General features: G+C 35.8%; 1 long non-coding RNA gene across 3 annotated transcripts in view; it reads left to right on the forward strand.

Annotated features, from left to right (window-relative positions):
- LOC131509333 (uncharacterized) overlaps positions 1-21,419 on the forward strand; it is a 263,716-nt gene that overhangs the window by 101,982 nt on the left and 140,315 nt on the right. For 2 of the 3 annotated variants that reach the window (XR_009260436.1, XR_009260437.1), the window contains exons 4-6: positions 1,597-1,686; positions 2,268-2,387; positions 11,861-12,066. This is a non-coding gene — a long non-coding RNA (uncharacterized LOC131509333). The remainder of the gene's footprint in view (positions 1-1,596; positions 1,687-2,267; positions 2,388-11,860; positions 12,067-21,419) is intronic. The other variant, XR_009260438.1, reaches the window with a different exon arrangement.

A 21,419-nucleotide genomic window follows, 5' to 3' on the forward strand; every position in this document is an offset into this window, starting at 1 on the left:
TTTTTGTCTTTCTGTTCTGTTAAGGGTTTTCCTTTTTTTCCTTACAGTTTTTGATTTTATATTTTAAAACTTACTAAATTTTTCCTTTTGTGACTTTTGAATTTTGCAACATACTTAGAAAAGCTTCCCGACCTCAAAATGAAAGATATTTATAAATGATTTCTTACAATATGTTGGTTGTTTTTTACATGCATAACACTTTGAAGTCCATTTGGAATTTATTTTAGTGCAAGTAAAGTAGCTGTCCAGGTTTATTTTCCACGTGGTTTTTTTTTTCCAAATTATAAGCTATTTGGCCCAATACTACTTGATGAATGATCTAGACTATGTAGATATGCCAACTTTTACATATATTATTTTCCCATGCACATTTGCATCTATTTTTAGATTCTCTCTTTTGTGCCATTGATATGTTTGTTTCCACATCAATATCAAATGTTTCTAATCACTTTAACTTTGTAATAAAATTTAATGCTGTGTAGGACTAGGTCACTCACATTATTTGTATTTCAAAGAATTTTCTTAGCTTTATTCATGTTTGATTTGAGACCAAAGAAAAAGAAATGTTGCTTTCATTGGTAATGTGCTGAATTTTCACATTAATTTAGGAAGTGTTACTATTTTAAAATAGTTTGAAAATTACTATCCAGTAATATGATATATACTCAATTTTTTTTTAAGTTTTTTTTTCTTTTAAGTTTAGAGAGAGCAAAAGTGTGAGTAATGAAGGGGCAGAGACAGAGAGAATCCCAAGGAGGCTCTGAGCTGTCAGCACAGAGCTCCATGCGGGGCTTGATCCCATAAGCCAACAAGATCAGGACGTGAGCTGAAATCAAGAGTTGGAGGCTTAACCGACTGAGCCACTTAGGCACCCTAATGCCCCTTAGTAAGTTTTATAATCATATTCATCTTGATATTAACCATTACTTTTAAAGTTTTCTTACAGACATGTTGTGTTCCTATCGATTTGTAAATGGGATATACATTTTATATGTGATACTTTTGGTAAAGAAAAATAATTTATCTGCAAAGAAATATGTTAAAATTTCTAATAATTTATGTAGTAGTTATTTTGCTTTTCTGAAGAAATGTCATATAATCTACAAAAAATTAAAATTTTGTTTCTTATATACGTATACATATGTATATATATATATATATATATATATATATATATATATATATTTACTAATGTGTTGACTACTTATGGAATAATTAAATAATAGTGGTGATAACTGATACCCTTATCTTAATTCTAACTATGATGCTTACTTTTGTGTGTCAGCTTAACTATGATAATGGATACCCAGATAGCTGGCAAAGCATTATTTCTTGGAGGGTCTCTGACAGTGTTTCTGGAAAAAAAGTAGCATTTGAATTGTAGGCTTAGTAAAGAAGATCTGCCCTCAACAATATAGGCAGCAGCATCCAATGCATTGAAGGCTTGAATAGAACAAAAAGTCAGAGGAAAGGTGAATTCTCTTTCTCTTATTGACCTGGGATGTTCATCTTCTTGTGCTGTTGGGCATTTTAGCTCCTGGTTCTTAGGCTTTTAGACTCTGGGACTTATACTGTTTGTTTATACCTGATTTTCAGGCCTTCAGCCTTGGCCTGAATTATATCTCTGGCGCTCCTGGTTCTCCAGTTGGCAGAAGGCAGATTGTGAGACTTGACCTCCATAACCTCGTGAGTTAATTCTTATAGTAAATCTCCTCCTATATGCCTATATATATTCTATTGGTTCTGTTTATCTAGAGAACACTATGAAAACACTAATTTTAATACAAATTAAATAATGTTTTATTCTAAAGTATATTCTTCTTATTGGTTTATCATAGAAAAAAATTTAATATTATTACAGAACTATCCATATATTGCTGACATATTCATGAATATTGAATTTTATTAGGTGATTATCCATTTATATTGAGATAGATGTGCCATTTTCATCATTTAATCTATTAATTGGTGAGTTTAATTTCCTAATACTAAATATAATTGTTTAGATTATATTTCCTAATACTAAATATAATTGTTTTTCATTAAAGAAAAGTAAGTATAAATTAAAAGTTTTAAATTGTTGGATTTTTATATGCATTACTTTATTGTCCTCATATTGCAAATTAGATTGGAATGTGATATTTTTGTCATACACTGTTAGTTTGAATAGCCTAAGTTAGATTAGAATGAAATTTTCTTTTTTTATGCTATTTTTAAAAATGACAATATGTACTTATTTTATGTTTTGATCTGTTTTCTTGGCAAAGTATTTTGTTTTATTGTTTTTCCTGAGAATTTCTACAAATTTTCCAATGAAATTGTACCTGGACTCCTTGTGAAATAATTCTTGACATGGGATCAAGAGCAAGAAGATTCAACTCAAAGAGGTATTACTGAGAAGTGAAAGAAAGAAAGAAAGAAAGAAAGAAAGAAAGAAAGAAAGAAAGAAAGAAAGAAAGAAAGAAAATGATGTTGGATTATACACAGTATTGCTTGAATAGCAGATGGAGAGCAAATTATGGAAGTTTATGCCACAATAATAGTTTTGAACATCTTACAGATAGCGTAGAGTCATTTAAAAGTTTTAACATTAGCAGGGCGCCTGGGTGGCTCAGTTGGTTGAGCGACTGACTTCAGCCTAGGTCATGATCTTGCAGTTTGTGAGCTCAAGCCCAACGTCGGGCTCTGTGCTGACATCTCAGAGCCTGGAGCCTACTTCAGATTCTGTGTCTCCCCCTCTCTCTACCCCTCCCCTGCTCACTCTCTGTGTCTCTCTGTCTCTCAATAATAAATAAATGTTATAAAAAATAAAAAAAAATTAACATTAGCATTTAACAATTAAAGCATTCATTTAGATTGATAATGGACTATATAGAAAGTGACTTGACAGAGAAACAGTGGACAGTATCTCAGGACATTGGGTGGCTTCATGAGGGCACATAGTAGTGGCATGAAGGATAGAGGTGAGAAGATGGATTCAAAAGGTATGATAGATAGGTACAGAGGTTAAAGAGAAAGATCAGAAGGAGAATAAAGGAACTCAGCTTAAGTGACAGACACAATAGACAACACAAAGCCAGGCACTGTGTTGCGTTATGGGAAAATGACATGCCTCCCTCACTTATGGAGCTCCTCATCTAGTAGTGAGAGAAATACTAGAAGGTGCATTTCTGTAATTTAATATGGTTAGGATTTCAGCAATAATTATTCAGCCATAAGTGTCCCAGATGGTATTTATGAATCCTGCTTTGTTACTGTCCAGGTCCAGAGGTGTGGAACAGTAAGGTGCATGCAGGAACCTGGTCAGACATGGTCAAACACTGGATGTCCTTAGGGAGATGAGTGGCAATGTGACTGGCATATAGGAGAGGAAGGAAATTGTGTTGAGTTTGGGGGATGTTCAGAAGACAGTTGAATCCTTCTCTAAATATGGGCTAGCAATATGAATATCATCTCTTGATCTCTTTTCAGTTTCACAGTTTTTCAGACTTTGAAAGTAAAAGACAGGTTACAGAATGGGAGAAGATATTTATAACAGCATATTTGATAAAGGGTTGGTATCCAAAATCTCTTAAGAACTTATTAAATGCAACACCCAAAAAACAAATAACCCAGTGAAGAAATGGGCAAAAGACATGAATAGACACTTTTACAAAGAAGATATCCAGATGGCTAACAGACACATGAAAAGATGCTCAACTTCACTTATCATCAGGGAAATACAAATCAAAACCACAGTGAGATACACCTGTCAGAATGGCTAAAGTTAACAACTCAGGAAACAACAGGTATTGGCAAGGATGTGGAGAAAGGAAAATCCTCTTGTACTATTGGTGAGAATGTAAACTAGTGTAGCCACTCTGGAGAACAGTATGGAAGTTCCTCAAAAACTAAAAATAGAACTGCCCTACCTTACAGCAATTGCATTATTAGATATTTACCCAAAGATTACAAAAATACAGATTTGAAGGGGTACATGCATTCCAGTGTTTATAGAAGCATTATCAACAATATCCAAACTGTGGGGAGAGCCCAAATTGTCCATCAACTGATAAATGAATAAATAAAGTTTGGTGTATACACACACACACACACACACACACACACACACATATATACACATACATACATACAAACAATGAATATTAGCCATCCAAAAGAATGAAATCTTGCTGTTTGCAATGACATGGATACAGTTAGAATGTATTATGCTAAGCAAAATAAGTAAATCAGAGAAAGACAAATACCATGTGATCTCACTCATTTGTGGAATTTAAGAAACAAAACAGATGAACATATGGAAAGTTGGGTGGGGGGAAGAGAAAAAAGGAAACATACCACCAGAGACCCTTATTTTTTTTTAATTTTTTTAAATGTTTATTTATTTTTGAGAGAGACAGAGACAGAGCGTGAGTGGGAAAGGGACAGAGAGAGGGGGAGACACAGAATCCGAAGCAGACTCCAGGCTCTGAGCTGTCAGCACAGAGCCCTACGTGGGGCCCAAACTCACGGACGGGGAGATCATGACCTGAGCCAAAGTCAGACGCTCAACTGACTGAGCCACCCAGGTGCCCCGAGAGACTCTTAATGATAGAGAACAAACTCTGATTTGACATAGGGAGGTAGGTGAGAGATGGACTAGGTGAACGATGGGTCCTAAGGAGGGCACTTGTGGTTGGGCATTGGGTGTTGTATGTGAGTGATGAATCACTGAATTTTACTCTTAAAACCAAAATTGCCCTGTATGTTAACTCAAATTTTTTTTTTCAATTTTTTAAAGTTTATTTCTTTTTGAGAGAGAGAGAGAGAGTATGTGTGTGAATGAGTGGGGGAAGGGCAGAGAAAGAGAGGGAAAGAATCTCAAGCAGGCTCCATGCTGTCAGCACAGAACCCATTCAAGGCTTGATCTCAGGGACTGTGAGATCACGATCTGATCAGAAACCAAGAGTTGGATGTTTAAATGACTGAGACACCCAAGCACCCCAACTAACTGTAATTTAAATGAAAAAAGGTAATAGTTTACTCCCATCCTTTGAAAGGTAGTATTCTTAGCAGGATCCTGGCTGCACCATGTAATAAACCATAATACAAATTCTATTGGTGAAATGTATGAATATTCATAGGACCTGAGGTAAGTATAGGCTATTTTGTAATTTCAGGTAATGTTTTACTACCAGTGACTTTTGTAGAGAAAAAGGAGGTTTAGGGATTTCAGGATGACACATAAGGGATTACGGACTTGTATATCCCCTTGGGAATAATACATTTTAATGATGTTTGGACTAGTGTCAATGGATGAAGTTATCCACATAGGAAAATGAATTAGAGAATAAAGAAGTGTTAGTGGACAAAAACTAAGGAAAATTATCTTTCAGAGGAAGTTTATCCATTGAAGAAAGTCTAGAGGGATAAGCCTGACATGTTAAAGTGGGACATTTTAAGAAGGAAATGTCAACCAGATCAAGTGTGAGCCAACAACAGCCAGCCATATGAACGAGGAAATATAGGCATTTATAAACATGGTGATGAAAAGAAATCTAAAAAACAGGATGTTGTAAAAAGCACCCAGGAGGCTGCTTTAGGGTGGATGACCTGAATGTCATAGAGGCATACTCACCAGAGAGAGAGGCTTGGTCTAGGTAGGGGTTCTAGATGTTTTTATGTTATAAACTGGACTTCTGTGGCATTCTGTAGAAGTTTACAGAGTAAAAATATTTGTAAATAAATGAAAAAATGTATAGAATTGTAAGTTAAATCTATTATATTGAAATATTATGTCAAATATGTTGAACATGCATTTTTAATGTAATATATATATATATTAATTAAATTATTAAATATTAAGAGATAGAGGCAGGTCTAATACCTCAAAATATTAAAATCATGTATAAATTAGTTCAAGATATATATAATAAATATAACATAATATGAAAATATCTATGATTTCTATTCATGACACAGTAATAGGTATTGCCTAATACAACTGTGGAACGTAATTGATGGAAATGGTAAATAGAGAGGTAAAAATGTTCCTATCCAAGTTCATATACTACCAGTCCAAAGAAAAATTTGGTGATTGTGGAGATTTAAATAAGTTTTCTAAGAAAGAAGCACAAAACTCGCTATTCTGTAACAAAACTCTGAATTCTCTAGCTAGCATCTTCAGCACTTAAGACTGATGTTCTAATACATCTTCTAGGTGACATGGAAGGCTATCGTGATTTTTAGTGGGGCTCAAAGCAGGAAAGGGAATAATATGGTGTAATCACAGTGTCTCTTGAGCCATATTGTACTGTGATACCAGGATTATGTGCATTGGGAGAATGAAAACATAACCCCTGTGGTAATATGACACCAGAGGCATCACTGGTGGAAATATTAAAACATAGACCCCCGGGTTTCTGGAACAAGGCCGCATTATTTATTGTAATGAACTGCATACCTACTGAAAGCCAGCTCCTGGTATGCAGCTGGACCCTGGCAGGAATTGAGCTTCTGACCTAGTGACATCCAGTGATTAAATAGCCAGAGATGGCCACCATGTACTGAGTCCTCTAAGATTATTTAAGTAATACGGTCAGATGGAACCCAACAGTTGTAAGATGGAAATGATACATCCAGGGTCAGGAGTAAGCAGAGATAATAAATTGCATAAGCTAGTAGCCCAGACAATCCCTTCCACCACACCATGTTATCTACCACTCCTGTAGCAGCACATCTCCCCCAAGTCACACCTACTGCAGTGTTGAAGTTTGCTTATAAACAGGTGATGGAAGAGAATGCCCCTCAGTCATGAGTTCACTAAAGGGTTGGTATGTTATCATGATGTTAGGTGAAAACATGGATGAATCACAACTCCAAGCAGAGGTTTCCCTGGAAGGCAGTGGTGTAGGAAAACTCTTCAATAAGTAAAGCTGGAAGTATTATATTTGGCATTCAGTTTGTGTGGAAAGAGAAATACCTCATGGTCACATGAACTCATCAATAGTGGCAATAGCTGGTTAGTCAGGGACATAAAAAAGGAAGAATGTAAAGTTGGGGACCAAGAGGTCTGGAGAGGTGACCTGAATTTGGACCTATGAAACAGACACAAAATGTGAAGATCTTTGATTGGTATGTCAATATCTCTGAGAGAAAACACACATTGACACAGAAGGGAGCAACCAAATTGATACAGTGACTTGGCCAGTAGACATTACCCAACCTCCATGATAATCCACCCTAGTGCTGGCACTATGGACAATGAAGAATGTAGTCATGGGGGTCTGCATGGGCACTGACTTACCAGTGCTAATCTAGTGACTTTCCCTGTTGAATATGCAAATTGTCAGCAAAGAAATCAATCCTGGACCCTAGTACATGGCTGTTCCTTGAAGAGTACAGTCAGCTTCTTGGTGGACTATATTGGACCCTTCCACTCTGAAAGAATCGCAATTCATATTCTCTGTAATTGACACTTATTCTTGCTATGGGATTGACTTTCATGCCAACAGAGCTTTCTCTAGACCCACTATCTGAGGGCTTGCAGAGTGGTTTTATTCACAAATAAAACTAATATTGGTAAGTATATCAAAGGAAGTGTGGCAGTGGAAAAATGACCAAGAGATCCCGCGGTTCTTTTCCAGTCACTAGCCTCAGAACACAGTATCTTGACCTCTTAAAGATGTGACTGAGGCACAAGTTTGAAATTATGTCCTGCAAGGATCCTCCTCCAGGACTACGTTATTCTCAGGGTTGAGTGTATACTCTAAATGAAACACTATTATCTGAGGTTTTGTCTTCAAAGAGAATACATGAACCTGGGAACCAAGTAGTTGAAGTACAAATATTCCCACTTACCATCACTCCCAGTGACATACTTGGGGTCCTTGTACTTCTCATTGCCACAAATTTAGGGTCTGTGAATTGAGAGGTTATGGTTCTCAAAGGAGAATTCTTCCATCAGTGTACACAGTAATAGTCCCTTGGAATTCTATGATATAACTATCAGTCACTTACTTCAGGCTCCTTATGCCAAAAACCATGAAGAAAGCAAATGAGTCACAGTACTGGTAGGAATAATTGACATCAATCTTTAAGAAAAGACAGAACATCTGCTACATGAAGATTCAGAAAATGTTTGGTTTATTCTGGGTTTATTTAGTGAGTCATCTTTTGGAGAGTAATTAACACTCTTGTCCCATCCTCTACCACCTGTTTTAGACGCCCTCATGATCAACTAGTAGTTGTCACACTCTAGGTTACTTTCCCCATGGAATGATCCAGAACTTTATCCCTGTGGGATTTGAGGGGAGGAAATTTTGCCCTGTGATTTCCAAAGATAGATCTTTTGCAGAACGTGAATCATATAGGTATGAGAAGAACATAACAATCTCTGGGTAAAATAAGAATCACTATGAGGATAGCTCCAGCTAATATCATGTTTGTAATGGCATTTATTAATAGAATTAAGCCATTTTATTTTTTCTGGTAATCACTGGTAGCCAGGAAAAATAACAAAGTAACTAGTTAGAATGAATCAGAGAGAGAAATTGACATTCTAAAGAGTATAACACAAAGATAGTCAAGGGGCAAGGAATTTGAGGGTATTAGGACAAATCATGGAACCCATTTTAAGTAGGGAAGAAATTAAGTATGGATTGGAAAAGAAAGTTAAGAGAAAGAGATCAAGGAACTGAAAATCTAAGAAATGGGTTGAGTTATGTAATAAACTGGGACTGAGAAGAGAATTAAAAGTTGTCACTGGAAAATATAAAGAGAGGCAAAATAGAATACTTGCACAGCAAATAATGGACAAAAATGATGACAGAAAAATATTCTTAGGCATCTTAATAAATATGTAATGTGACTTATCTATGTTCATCTTCAGTGGTAAGATAAAGAAGGTAAATTGCCTTGTGTTATTGATATTAGAAGTAATTTTGGTTTAAACTACTTTTACATATGTAAGTCTAAGTTAGATAAATGCATTGGGGAAAATAATGTATTTTTGGTCTTTCATTTTTTTAAAAAATTCAAGACAAGATGGGAAGCTCTTAAAAATAAATCATGTCTTAGTGTTTTACTGAAAACACCAAAATTCGTTTATGACATCAGGGTCCCTCAAACTAGAGTAGGTCAGGTTTGGTTTCCTTAATTTAAAATAGATTCTCAGCATTAATCAAAGGAGATCAGATACTTTCCCTAGAGTTTGTTTCTACATGTAATGGATACACTTACTGAAATTACATCATGTAATATTCTCCAAAACTGTCAAATGACAGCTTAAAAAAACTAGTTGTTCGTGGGGTTCCTGGGTTGTTCAGTTGGTTAAGTGTCTGACTTTAGCTCAGATCATGATCTCACAGTTCGTAAGTTTGAGTCCTGAGTCCAGTCTGAGTTCACAGCTTGGATCTTAGAACCTGCTTTAGATTCTGTCTCCCTCTCTCTCTTCCTTCCCTGCTTTCCTGCTCTCTCTCTCCCAAAAATAGATAAGTAAACATTAAAAAAAATAGTTGTTTATTATGTTCCCAACTAAACATGAGATAAATTGATACAATCTTTATTTCATGTCATCAATTAAATGGAGGTTATTATGGAGAGTATCCTAAAGAAGTGTTGTTTTTTTTTTTTTCCAGGTCATAAGTAAACATCATGGTTTTATATACTGATTTATGTTTTTTTATAGCAAAGTCTCAATCTTTTTAAAATTCAAATATAATTGATGTACATTATATTAGTTTCAGGTGTATATAATAATTTCATATTTGTATACATTTTTAAATGATGACAATAAGTTTAGTTCACATCCATCGCCACATATATTTACAAAAAGCACTTTTTCTTGTGATGAGAACTTTTAAGGTTTACTCTCTTACCAGCTTTCAAACATGCACTACAGTGTTATTAACTTTAGTTCCAATGCTGTACATCACATCGCCATGATTTACTTATTTTATAATTGGAATTTTGTACCTTTTGACTCCCTTCATCCATTTTATCCACCCCCAGCCCACCTCTGGCAACCACCAGTCTGTTTTCAGTATCTAGGGCAAAGTCTCTACTTTAATAGATTTTTAACTAGCAGTATCTATCCATTTGTGATGACTTTTATTTTAAATACTTTATTTATTTTTAAATGTTTACTTATTTTTGAAAGAGAGAGAGAGAGAGAGAGAGAGAGAGAGAGAGAGAGAGAGAGAGAGAGAGAGAACGAACACATGAGCGGGGAAGGGGCAGAGAGAGAGAGAGGGAGACAGAATCTGAATTGGGTTCCAGGCTCTGAGCTGTCAGCACAGAGACTGAGGGGGGCTCTAACTCACCAACCACTAGATCGTGACCTGAACTGACACTTAACTGACTGAGCCACCCAGGAGCCCCAAATATTTTATTTTTAAGTAATCTAAACACCTAAGGTGGGGCTTGAATTTACAATCCTGAGATCAAGAGTGTCATGTTCTACTTAACTAAGCCAGACTTTTTATCTGATGACCTTATCTCTTAACTGTGTCAATCTAAGCACATCCTTACCACCAGGGAAATTTAATAGGCCAGTCTACACATCCCCTTGGTATATAATCCCAAGAATCTATTATAGGCTTTGAGGTTTGTGCTTCCTATCCTTAAATATGTTGGCACTCAAAGCTGCTTAAACAAGCATCAACAAAGGTGCCTGTCTTCTTTGAAGTTATTTTCTGCGGAAATCACAGTCACTGACCAAATGATTTGGGAAGATTAAATTGTGCTTATTTTATGGCATTCTAAAACAGCAGGGTTAAATACTGGGCCAGCTGCCAGCCACTCAACACCCACACTTTCATGTTCGGCTGCCAGATATAGCCACACGAATTATTCTGGAGCAGAAATGTGCAATGGCGCCATTCTGGAGAGCAGAAATTCGTTTTTAAGTTTAATGCTTTGATGAATGGATAATTCAAATAGTATTCATTTTTACATTCATAAAAAGGACCTTTTAAAATTAGATTGGGTCTTGGTTGCTGGAGGAAGTTTTCTACTTTCTTTTGGAGGAAAGATACCTCCTGCACTAGGTGAATTTCCTCTTTCTCTATTCCAGAAAATGTGGGGTTCCTTTCTCCAACTCTCTCAAAAATCAGGATGTATATTAAGCCATTTTATTGATAAGGAAAGTGTATATATAAATAGATAAGTACACATATATGTATATGGAACACACTTAAAATATTAATGTAATGTGTGAGAAATATAAAGGCACCAAATGATTTTGCTTACCTAATTTATTCTATGTTAATTTACACTGGAAACATGTTTTTCTCTAAATTCTGCCAGAATCACCAGGCTGAGATATGGCTGTACATTCCTCTCAGACATCTTGAAGGCAGGATACAACAGTTTCACAGGGGGGCCTCTCACTGGGGGCCTATGGAGATCTCTGTATGGAGAACTTATGGAGAAGAATCATAGCCTCACACTCAAAGCTCATGGTCTAGAGACACATAGGCAAAGTCTTATAAATAATATAAATGATTTAAAAATATCATAAGTACAAAAAAATAAATAAAAATATAAGTACAACCATAAGATGCCTAAGACAAGTATATACTCCAGGAAATAGTGAATGATTGCAGAGAAGCAAATCTGAGAGTTTTCAGACAAAAGGAATGACTGTTTCCAAGAAGACAAAAAAAGAGGTTGAGGAGCACTTTTTTTGGAGAAGGTAGGTCTTGACCTGGACTTAGAGAATCCTGGAGGTTGCTCCAGATGTAGAAGAGCCATACCTTATCATAGAGAAGTACTTTCTGCAAAAACAGAGAGATGGGTGTCCATAGCTTGTGTAGGAGCTACCATAACGGATTGTCTAAATGGGTTGAGTTATTTTGGTTTCTTGCTTCTTTTCTTTAAGAGATATCACAGGACTTACCTTGGCAGTGCAATCACCAACACAGACAAGAGAAAAGAAATCAGTGGATTGGGGAGAGTTTGGAGTGGAGAGTCAAACGAGTGATGAAGTCAATTTTAGTTTGAATTCAAAGAAACCGAACAAAAATGAATGGGAAAAAAATTACATCATGTGCTCCATGACCTCTTAAAATGGGTTGCATTGAAAAGGTAAGATACAATACCTTGCACATTTTGGTTTAGTTAGTATTAAAATTAAAACGTTCTGACAAACTTTTTATCATTTTTAAGTCATTCTGGTGGCAATATTTGGTTTCAAGATTAAATAGCATTTGTGCTCCGTACAATTTTTCTCTTCCCTTCATTCTAGGCAGACAGCTGATCTTTGTTATTCTTCTCCCTGGAGGTCTTTGCAAGGCAGCAAATAGAAACTTCATGATGTAGACCTCTCCTAGGATCAGTGAAAGTACATTGTTGGGGACTTGTGGAGGCAGAAGAGAGGGGTGTGCTTTTGAGAAGCAGAAAAAATATGGGGGTCTTTGTATGACCCAAGAGAGAGGTTAAAGATCCATTGGTCACACAAGCCCCTGGAGCTTCCCTGAGAAGAATATTTTCAGCTTTTTCAAACATGCCTAAAAAGGGGCATCACGGCTCCTGAAGGCAGAGGACATCAGTCCTCCGGAGGGCAGCAATGTCAACTGTGACATGTGACTTAGAACGATTTCCCATTTTGTTAACATTGGGACTTTTGTACTACTCTGGGTAGGGAGACCCCCAGGAAAACTGAAATGGAGTCTTCCTCAACGTCCTTACAGGATGGGAACTCAGTTGTGAGATTAGTTTGATTACATAAAAAACAGAAACCCAATATTGTTGCTTTAGGATTTTTTAAGGTTTGTCAATGAAAATTGGTAAGTTGGAGAATGAAAAATCCAAGGTTCTAGATTTATTTCCAGTTCTTTCTTCCACCTATCCACAGACATAGTATAACCTCTCCAAATTTCTCTGGGTTTTGGAATTTGTGTTCTAATACTCTGCTATATCAAGGATTGAGTGGTGGCATAGTTCAAAGTCTTACCTAATGGTGGTACCTATATTTTTTAAATCCTTATTTACTTTGAGAGAGAAAGAGAGTGTGCTTGACTGGGGTAGGGTCAGAGGGAGATGAAAAGAGAGAATCCCAAGCAGACTTTCCACTGTCAGTGCAGAGCCTGTTGCCTGGGCTTGATCTTATAAACTGTGAGATCATGACCCGAGCCGAAATCAAGAGTTAGATGCTCAACCTACTGAGTCACCCAGGTACTCCAGGTGGGCAATTTCTGATGTTATGTTAGTTCCCAGCATTTTTCACACTGTCAATGAGGTAGGTGCACAACAATTTACCAGAGGAGGAGCACCTGGCTGGCTCAGTTGGAGGAGCGTGTGGCTCTTTATCTAGGGGTCTTGGGTTAGAGCCCCACATGAGGTGTAGAGATTAGTTAAAATAAATTTTATAAAAACTTAAAAAAAAGAACACCTTCCCAGAGGAAATTCAATTCTTGCTCAAGTTCTGAGTAGCATCATCTTGCAGAATGGTTGAACATTTCTCATATTGGATCTGATGTCACATGAGATGCTGGCAACAACAAATTCTCTTTCTGAGCAGAAAACACTTGGTGAGATACCACTTTTACCCTTTGGCCAAAGTACTCAGATTCTCCTTTCCCAAATGACTCCTATCATTCACATTTAAAAATATTTTTAATTGGGGTGCCTTGGTGGCTCAGGCAGCTAAGCCTCAGATTTCACTCAGGTCATGATCACACAGTTCACGAGTATGAGCCCCACTTCAGGCTCTGTGCTGACAGCTCAGAGCCTGGAGCCTGCTTCGTATTCTGTGTCTCCCTCTCTCTCTGCCCCTCCCTTGCTCATGTTCTGTCTCTCTCTGTCTCAAAAGTAAATAAATATTTAAAATATATATTTTTTAAAGTAACATGGGTTGCATTATGTTTATCCTAGGCCATCTTAAATCATTTTTAAAGACAACTGAAATATGAGCTATAAATTCAACAATAATAAAGCCATGGAAGATGGTGTTTTCCTTCTATAAAAAGTTGTATTATTTTCTTGCTTAAATTGAAGAAAGTCTCTTGGAATCACTGTTCTCATTTTATAAATTATTCACTGCGTTTTTCAATTATTCTACAGTATTACTAAATGACTAATAAAATATGTATTACATTAATAATTGAAATCTTAACTGCATTGGGAAAATGTAAATGTGTCATATTATGTGAAGAAATGTTGAAATCTTGCCATAAATAGTTCCAGTCAAGCCTGAAGAACTGTTATTAGTATTTCATTTATTAATGTCTAAGTAATCTGCATTTTTGATAATTTGAGTAAGCCTTAAGCCTGTCAAAATTTGCCATTTACTTTTCATTTCCCCTCAATTACTTTTGACATTTTGTTTTCCATTTAGCAAGTAAGCAAGCTTCCATTCTTGGGGATGTTACTTAATAGATACCACATGTACAAGGCCATAAGTAAACACTATTTACTGCAAAACAGGTTAATAACAGTGCAAATATTGTTGCTATAGTTCTATATAATGCAAATAAGAACAAACTGTTGTAGCAATTATTTGAATTCACCAAAAAACGACAAGACATCTTGCCTCAGGTGGGGAGTAACACAAACTTAAATTTGTACTTCTCTCCCTTTGAGGAAGGAAGCATTAACAATTGTGGGAGCTGCTCATTTTACTATACAGCCAAATGCCACCAACAGGAGGGAATACTTAGGAGACCAGTTTGAATTAACACGTTTGCAAAGTTAGGGAAAGTATAAACACATATGATGTTAGAGAAGAAAGAAAAAAGAAAAGAGAAGAGAGAAAAAGAGAAAGGAAGAAAGGAAGGAAAGGAAAGGAGACAAAAGAAGACAAAAGAAAGGAGAAAGAAAAACCTGTATATACAGTGCTTGCTTGCAACCACTCTTTTTAAAATTTCCTCGATAGCTCCATTTGTAGAAATAGTATCCAGGTCCATACTCTAGATGTGGTTCTCTACAATGATAGCTTATTTATATATCAATAAAAAAATCTGAGTGTTGTCTGATGCAGGTTAATAAACAAAATGTGATCATTTTTCCTGAAAAAGTTGCAGTATGTGTCTTGGGACTGACAGAAAATAAAAATGATAATAGTTTCTTAGGGACTATTAGTTCAGAAGAAGACAAATAAGGAAGCTATCACATGCCCCTATTTAGTATGAAAGGATCCAACTTTGGACCAGGAAAGGAAGGTTAGGGAAGGGAAATTGAAAAGAGTTATAAAGACAGCAAGGAAAGTCAGAGTTGCTAATTTGTATAAAGAAGATATTAGAAGATTGTTTTTATCAGACCAAGAGGTCCATGTTACTTATAGTAACTTTAAAAGTTAAGAAACATGTTACATAATAACAAGCCGCTCAAAGAAATATTTAGTTGTTATTGATGTAGCTTTATGTCTTTATGGAATTTCAGAAAACATTGGTTGTAAAGTTTATTTCTTTGGGTAGTTTTAGAAGTTGTTTAATTTATGTACTCTTTATATACAACAGACATTAAGCACTGGTATATAGCAAGTATTGCACTAGGCACTGGGGATATTCATATAATTCCTGCCTTCAAGGATTTTACAATACCTGCTATTTGTGTAGCAATTTAAATTTGAAGAATGTCTTCACTTACTTTTAATTGAAGAATGCCTTCACTTATTTTTAATTGTTGCTGCATTCCGTGTTTCCATGCATTCTTTGGGCAACATGACCTTGCTATTAATGGTGATGAAATTTTTTTTAAAGGGGGGGTCATTTTTTTATTTTTTTTATTTTTATTTATTTATTTATTTATTTTATTTTTTTTTAATGTTTTATTTATTTTTGACAGAGAGAGAGAGAGAGAGAGAGAGAGAGAGAGAGAGAGAGAGACAGACAGACAGCATGAGCGGGGGAGGGGCAGAGATAGAGGGAGACACAGAATCCAAAGCAGGCTCCAGGCTCTGAGCTGTCAGCACAGAGCCTGACGCGGGGCTCGAACTCATGAACCAGGAGATCGTGACCTGAGCTGAAGTCGGATGCTCAACCGACTGAGCCACCCAGGCGCCCCATAAAGGGGGGTCATTTTTTTAAATGTGAGGAGTTATAATACAAATAGCATAATGATGACTCTCTCAGCTTGTGGGCCCATAGCAAAATACCATGAATTGGGTGGGTTCAACAACAGAAGTTTATTTTCTCACAGTATGGGAGGCTCAAAGTCTGAGATGTGGGTGCCAGTGGGTAGGGTTCTGGTGAGAGCTCTCTTCCTGGTCTCCAGATGGCTGCCTCCTGGGTGTATTCACACATAGTGGAGAGACAGGGAGCAAGTTTTCTGAAGCCTCTTCTTATGAGGGCACTAAGCCCACTATGAGGGTCCCACCCTCACGACCTCATCTGGACCTAATTACCACCTAACAGCCCCATCTCCAAATATCATCGTAATGAGTTTAGGACTTCAAAATATTAATTTTAGGAGGACACAGTTCAGTCCATACCATTGACTCACATGCCCCATTTGAAAAATTCAGTGTTTTTTTTTTTTTTTGGCCATATTTGCTTCAGAAAAAAATTTTTTTTAATAACAAGTTCATAATTGAAGTTCTCTTTATACCTCTCTCCAATCATGCCACTTTGCTTATGCAAATGTTACCCTGTCCTTGTCTTTTGTGTATTTTTTCTAAGTTTTAATACTTTATTTATATATCTGTCAATAATATTTAATACTGTGATGTATGCTTTCATACATTATATAAAAAGGTATGGTTTATAACTCATTCTCTATATATGAGAATATATAGTATGTATATACATATATAAATAATATGATATAATATATAATTAATATATAAGGGAATCTTGAAAATCAGTGCTCAACATATGCTATTTATTTCATATCCAGGACTCATGGGTCCAAGAAGCTAGGGGTGGGAATGGAAGTGGCTCCACTCACTATTACCCTTAGTGGTCCACTAGCAAAAATGTTCCTTCCTGTCCTCACCATTTTATGTTTTGCTGGTCTAGAGATCTTAGTTTCAGAGGAAGAAAGGCTTCCACCAGGGGACACCGAATGATTCCACTGAACTGGAAGTTAAGACTGACTCTAAATCAATAGTCAAAGTAGGGAGTTATTATCCTGGTGGGGGAATGGTTCCAATTTCCAGGAGGAAATTGAGCTGGTACTATAAAATGAACGTAAGGAAGAGAATGTCTGAAATACAGAAGCTCTGTTAGGCATCTCCTACTACTACCATGCTCTGTGGTTAGAGTCGGTGGAAAATTACAACAACCCAATTCAGGCAGGACTACTAATGGCCTAGACTCTTCATGAATGACTATCTGGGTCTCTGTAGCAGGTAAAGAGCCATGTTCTGCTGACATGCTTCCTGAGGGCTAAGACAATATGGAATGGATAGAGGTGGTTATTAATACCGTCCACAACCAGGTGATCAGTTTCAGAAACTAGAACTATAATCGTTATGACTATTTCTTCCTTATTCTACTATGAATATATTTGTGTGTGTCTCTGGACGTGTAGACATACTGTTTTTCTTCTTATATAAGATGTATTAACTTTGCATCATGGTATTTAAGTTTTGTTAACTTTACATCATAGTATTTAAGTTACAGGATATGAGGGAAAAGGGATTATCACCCAAGGAGTTTGCATCATCTTCTGGTAAAAGAATTAGTGGATTTTGGGTTGCACACGGGATAGTTGTATCATATTAGGCAGAAGTATATTTGGATTATGTCATTAGAGATTAAATATGGTTTAAGGAGATGTGTAGGGGTGCCAAGTTCACAACAAGTGCTAGACTGTGATGGGTAATTTTATGCGTGAACTTGACTAGGCTATGTTGCCCATTTATTTATTTAATACCAATCAAGATGTTGTGAAGCTATTTTTAAAATGTGATTAATATTTAACTCATTAGACTTTGAGTAAAGCAGATTATTTCCCATAACATGGGAGAACCACATTCAATAAGTTGAACGCCTTTGGACCAAAGACTGAAGTTTCCTCAAAAAGAAACAATTGTCTCAGAATTGCAGTATAAAAACTCTGCCTGCTGGGGGCGCCTGAGTGGTTCAGTCAGTTAAGTATCAGCCTCCGGGTTTCAGCTCAGGTGGGTATCTCAAGATACTTGGGATCAAGACTTGCATCAGGCTCTGTGGTGACAACTCAGGACCTGCTTGAGATTCTTTCTCTGCCCCTCCCTTTCTTGTGCATGCTAACTCTCTCTGTCAGAATAAAGAAGGAAGAAAGAAGAAGAAGGAAGGAAGAAAAAGGAATAAGGGGAAGGGGAAAAGGGGGAGGGGAAGTAGGGAGAAGAGGGAGAAGAAGGAGGAAGAGGAGGGGGGGAAGAAGGAAGAGGGAAAGGAGGAGGGGAAAGGGGTGGAGGAGGAGGGGGAGAGGAGGAGGAGGAGGAGGAGGAGGAGGAGGAGGAGGAGGAGGAGGAGGAGGAGGAGGAGGAGGAGGAGGAGAAACAACTCTGCCTGTTGGCTTGCCCTGAAGATTTCAACCTCAAGAATGCAATATCAATTCCAGCCTGAATTTCCAGCCTGTCACTCTACAGATTTCATACTTGCCTGTCCTTACAATTGCATAAGCCATTTTCTTAAAATAAATCTGTTTGTATATCCTATTCATTCTTTTTTTTTCCTCAGGAACACTCTTACAACCTTATATTCAGTAGCCCTGATGTACTCACTTGTTTTAATAATTTACATGTAGAATTTTTTGGATTTTCTCACTGTGAAGAGCAAAACAGTTTTGTTTCTTTCAATGCCGTAGACATTTTATTTTCTTTTCTGTCTTGCTGTAATTGCTTGGGAATCCAATAAAATGTTGGACATATTATTGATAATAGAATATTTATTAGTGAGAAAGACTTTTAAAATTTATAATTTTATATTTTGCTATGCATTTTTGTAGATATGTTTAGTATAGAAGAAAGTTTTTTGGGTTTTTTTTGTTTTAAAATGTTTTTAAATTCAGTTTTATGAAAACTTTGCTAAAAAAATAAAAGTTTTTCTAAGTAATGAATATTAAAGTTTGGCTAATTCTTTTCTGAATAATAGCATTTCTAATTTATTTGTTGATGTGATTAAATACACTGATTGATTTTCAAAGGTTAACTCATTCTAGCATTACTGGGATAACAGCTTCCTCATTGGAATATTATTTTTATTTTTTTCTAGATTTGGTTTAGGCATCTTTAACCACATTGTGGTTAATATTATTTTTAGTCATTGCTTTATAGCTCAGTGTTTAATCATAATTTTTAGAATATTCTGTATTTATTTTGTATTTTTCCTTGAATTTCTGTTAATTTTTGTCTCATAAAATTGAAGCTATAAAACTAGGTATTTAGAATTGTTATATCTTTCCGGCCAATTGAACCTCTTATTACCCATGAATATTTTCTTTTCATCTCTTTAGTAATGCTTTATGCCTTGTAGTATACTTTGTGATAAATCACTATAGTTGCTTTGTTTGCTGTTTCTGCTTTTCATATTTTTCTATTTGTTACTTTCAATTATTTTCTTAACTTCGTTTTAGATATATTTCTTCCAACACACATAGAGTTGTTGCTGTTGATAAATACAGTATGAAAATCTTTGACTTTAATAAGGAATTTAACATATTAACATTTACTGTAATTACTGACATATTTGTGTTTAAATCTACATTTTACTATTTTCTTATATTTTCCATATTTTGTATAAACATATTTCCTCAACTTTGTACCTTCTTCTTGTGTGACTTTTTATTATTTAATCTCAGTCCATGAGCTTAAAATTATGACTGATCACATGGAAGTCAGAATTAACCCTATGCATAACTTTTTACCACAACTCAAGACTTGAGCATCAAACTCTCCTTGACTCGAAACTCAATAAATAGCTGTCTTTTCAGAAAGACCCAAATGACAAATGCCAGTGAATAAAGAATGCCAGTACATGAGGGTATAATTGAAATAATAAACCATAAGAATAATATATTCTGGGGCAGCTGGATGGCTCAGTCAGTAAAGCATCTAACTCTTGAATGCGGCTCACGTCATGATCTCATGGTTCATGAGTTCAAGCCCCACACCAGACTCTGCACTGACAGCATGGAGCTTGCTTGGAATTCTCTCTCTTCTTCTCTCTCCTCCTCCCCTGCTCATGTGCTCTCTCTCTCTCAAATCAAATAAATAAAATTTTCAAATAATTAAAAAAAATATTTTCCAGAAACTTGAAATTTTACCTTAAAAATACATATGAATGTCCTCACAGTATACCTGTTTGCTTTAACATTTAAAAGTATGTTAGATAACCGTTAAGAAAAAAATAATTTAAAAAATAAATGCAAACAACTCCTCTTTGTTATTTAGAGTAATCCTGTATCATCCACTCCTTTGAGTCCCCCAAATTAAGATGGATGGAAAGATTGATCCGACATTTTGAGATCATCACTTTCAATGTTCTACTTTTCAGACTCAATATCACAGTACTTAAAAAAGCTAAGTTTGTAGAAGTGGAAGTTTACCAATGTGTACTTTTTGTTCACTGTTTTTTAGGCTCTCAGACTAATCATGAAACACTAACAGAAATATGCTGGCTTTGGCAGAGATAAAAGTTGTATAATTCTGGAGTTGGACAGGCTTCTATCTCAGTCACTTCCTATCTAAGTAGCCAACCACATTGTTTGGCACAGCCTTGGCACTCAGGAAATGGACATTGTTGTGATGGTGTTTTTTATATGATTTTCTTTAGTTTTGAATTTTGCGTATCTTAATGATACCTAATATCTTAGTCCCAGAAAGAATGTGATGCAATTTTGAGGACAGCTCCTTCCTTAAAAAAAAACTAATATCTAACTTTCAATGTCATTTGCCCAATATTTTTCATTTCTTTCATTTACTCTTCCAAAAATACAGTTAAGAAAATGAAAAGCAAATGACAGCCTGGTAGAAACTATCCAAAACACATCTGTCAGACAAAAGATTTGAATCAAGAACATGTAGAGTTCCTACAAATCAATTCCAAAAAAAAAAAAAAGAAAGAAAAAGAGAAAAAAAGCAGACAATCCAATCAAAGAAGAAACAAAAGACATCAACAGATACCTCAAAAAATAGTTTAAATGGTGAATAAAAACGTACTCATTGTTAGAAAAATTCAAATTAAATCCACAACGAGATATTACTGCACACCTGTTAGAATGCCTAAAATTAAAAAGGCTGGCTATACCAAGTGTTTGAGAAAATGGAACATTTGGAACTCTCATACAATGCTCAAGGGAAAGGAAAATTGAATAATCACTTTGGAACAGAGTTTGGCAATTTCTTAAAAAGTTAAAATCACACTTTTCTATGGCTAGTCATTCTATTCCTAGGTACATGCTCTATAGAAATGAATGCTTATGTCTATACAAAGACTTGCACCTAAATGTTCAAAGCACCTTTATTTGTAATACCAAAGGCTGGAAATGACTCAAGTGTTCCTCAACAGATGAAT

The sequence above is a fragment of the Neofelis nebulosa genome, chromosome 4, assembly GCF_028018385.1.
Source record: "Neofelis nebulosa isolate mNeoNeb1 chromosome 4, mNeoNeb1.pri, whole genome shotgun sequence".
Lineage (NCBI taxonomy): Eukaryota > Metazoa > Chordata > Mammalia > Carnivora > Felidae > Neofelis > Neofelis nebulosa.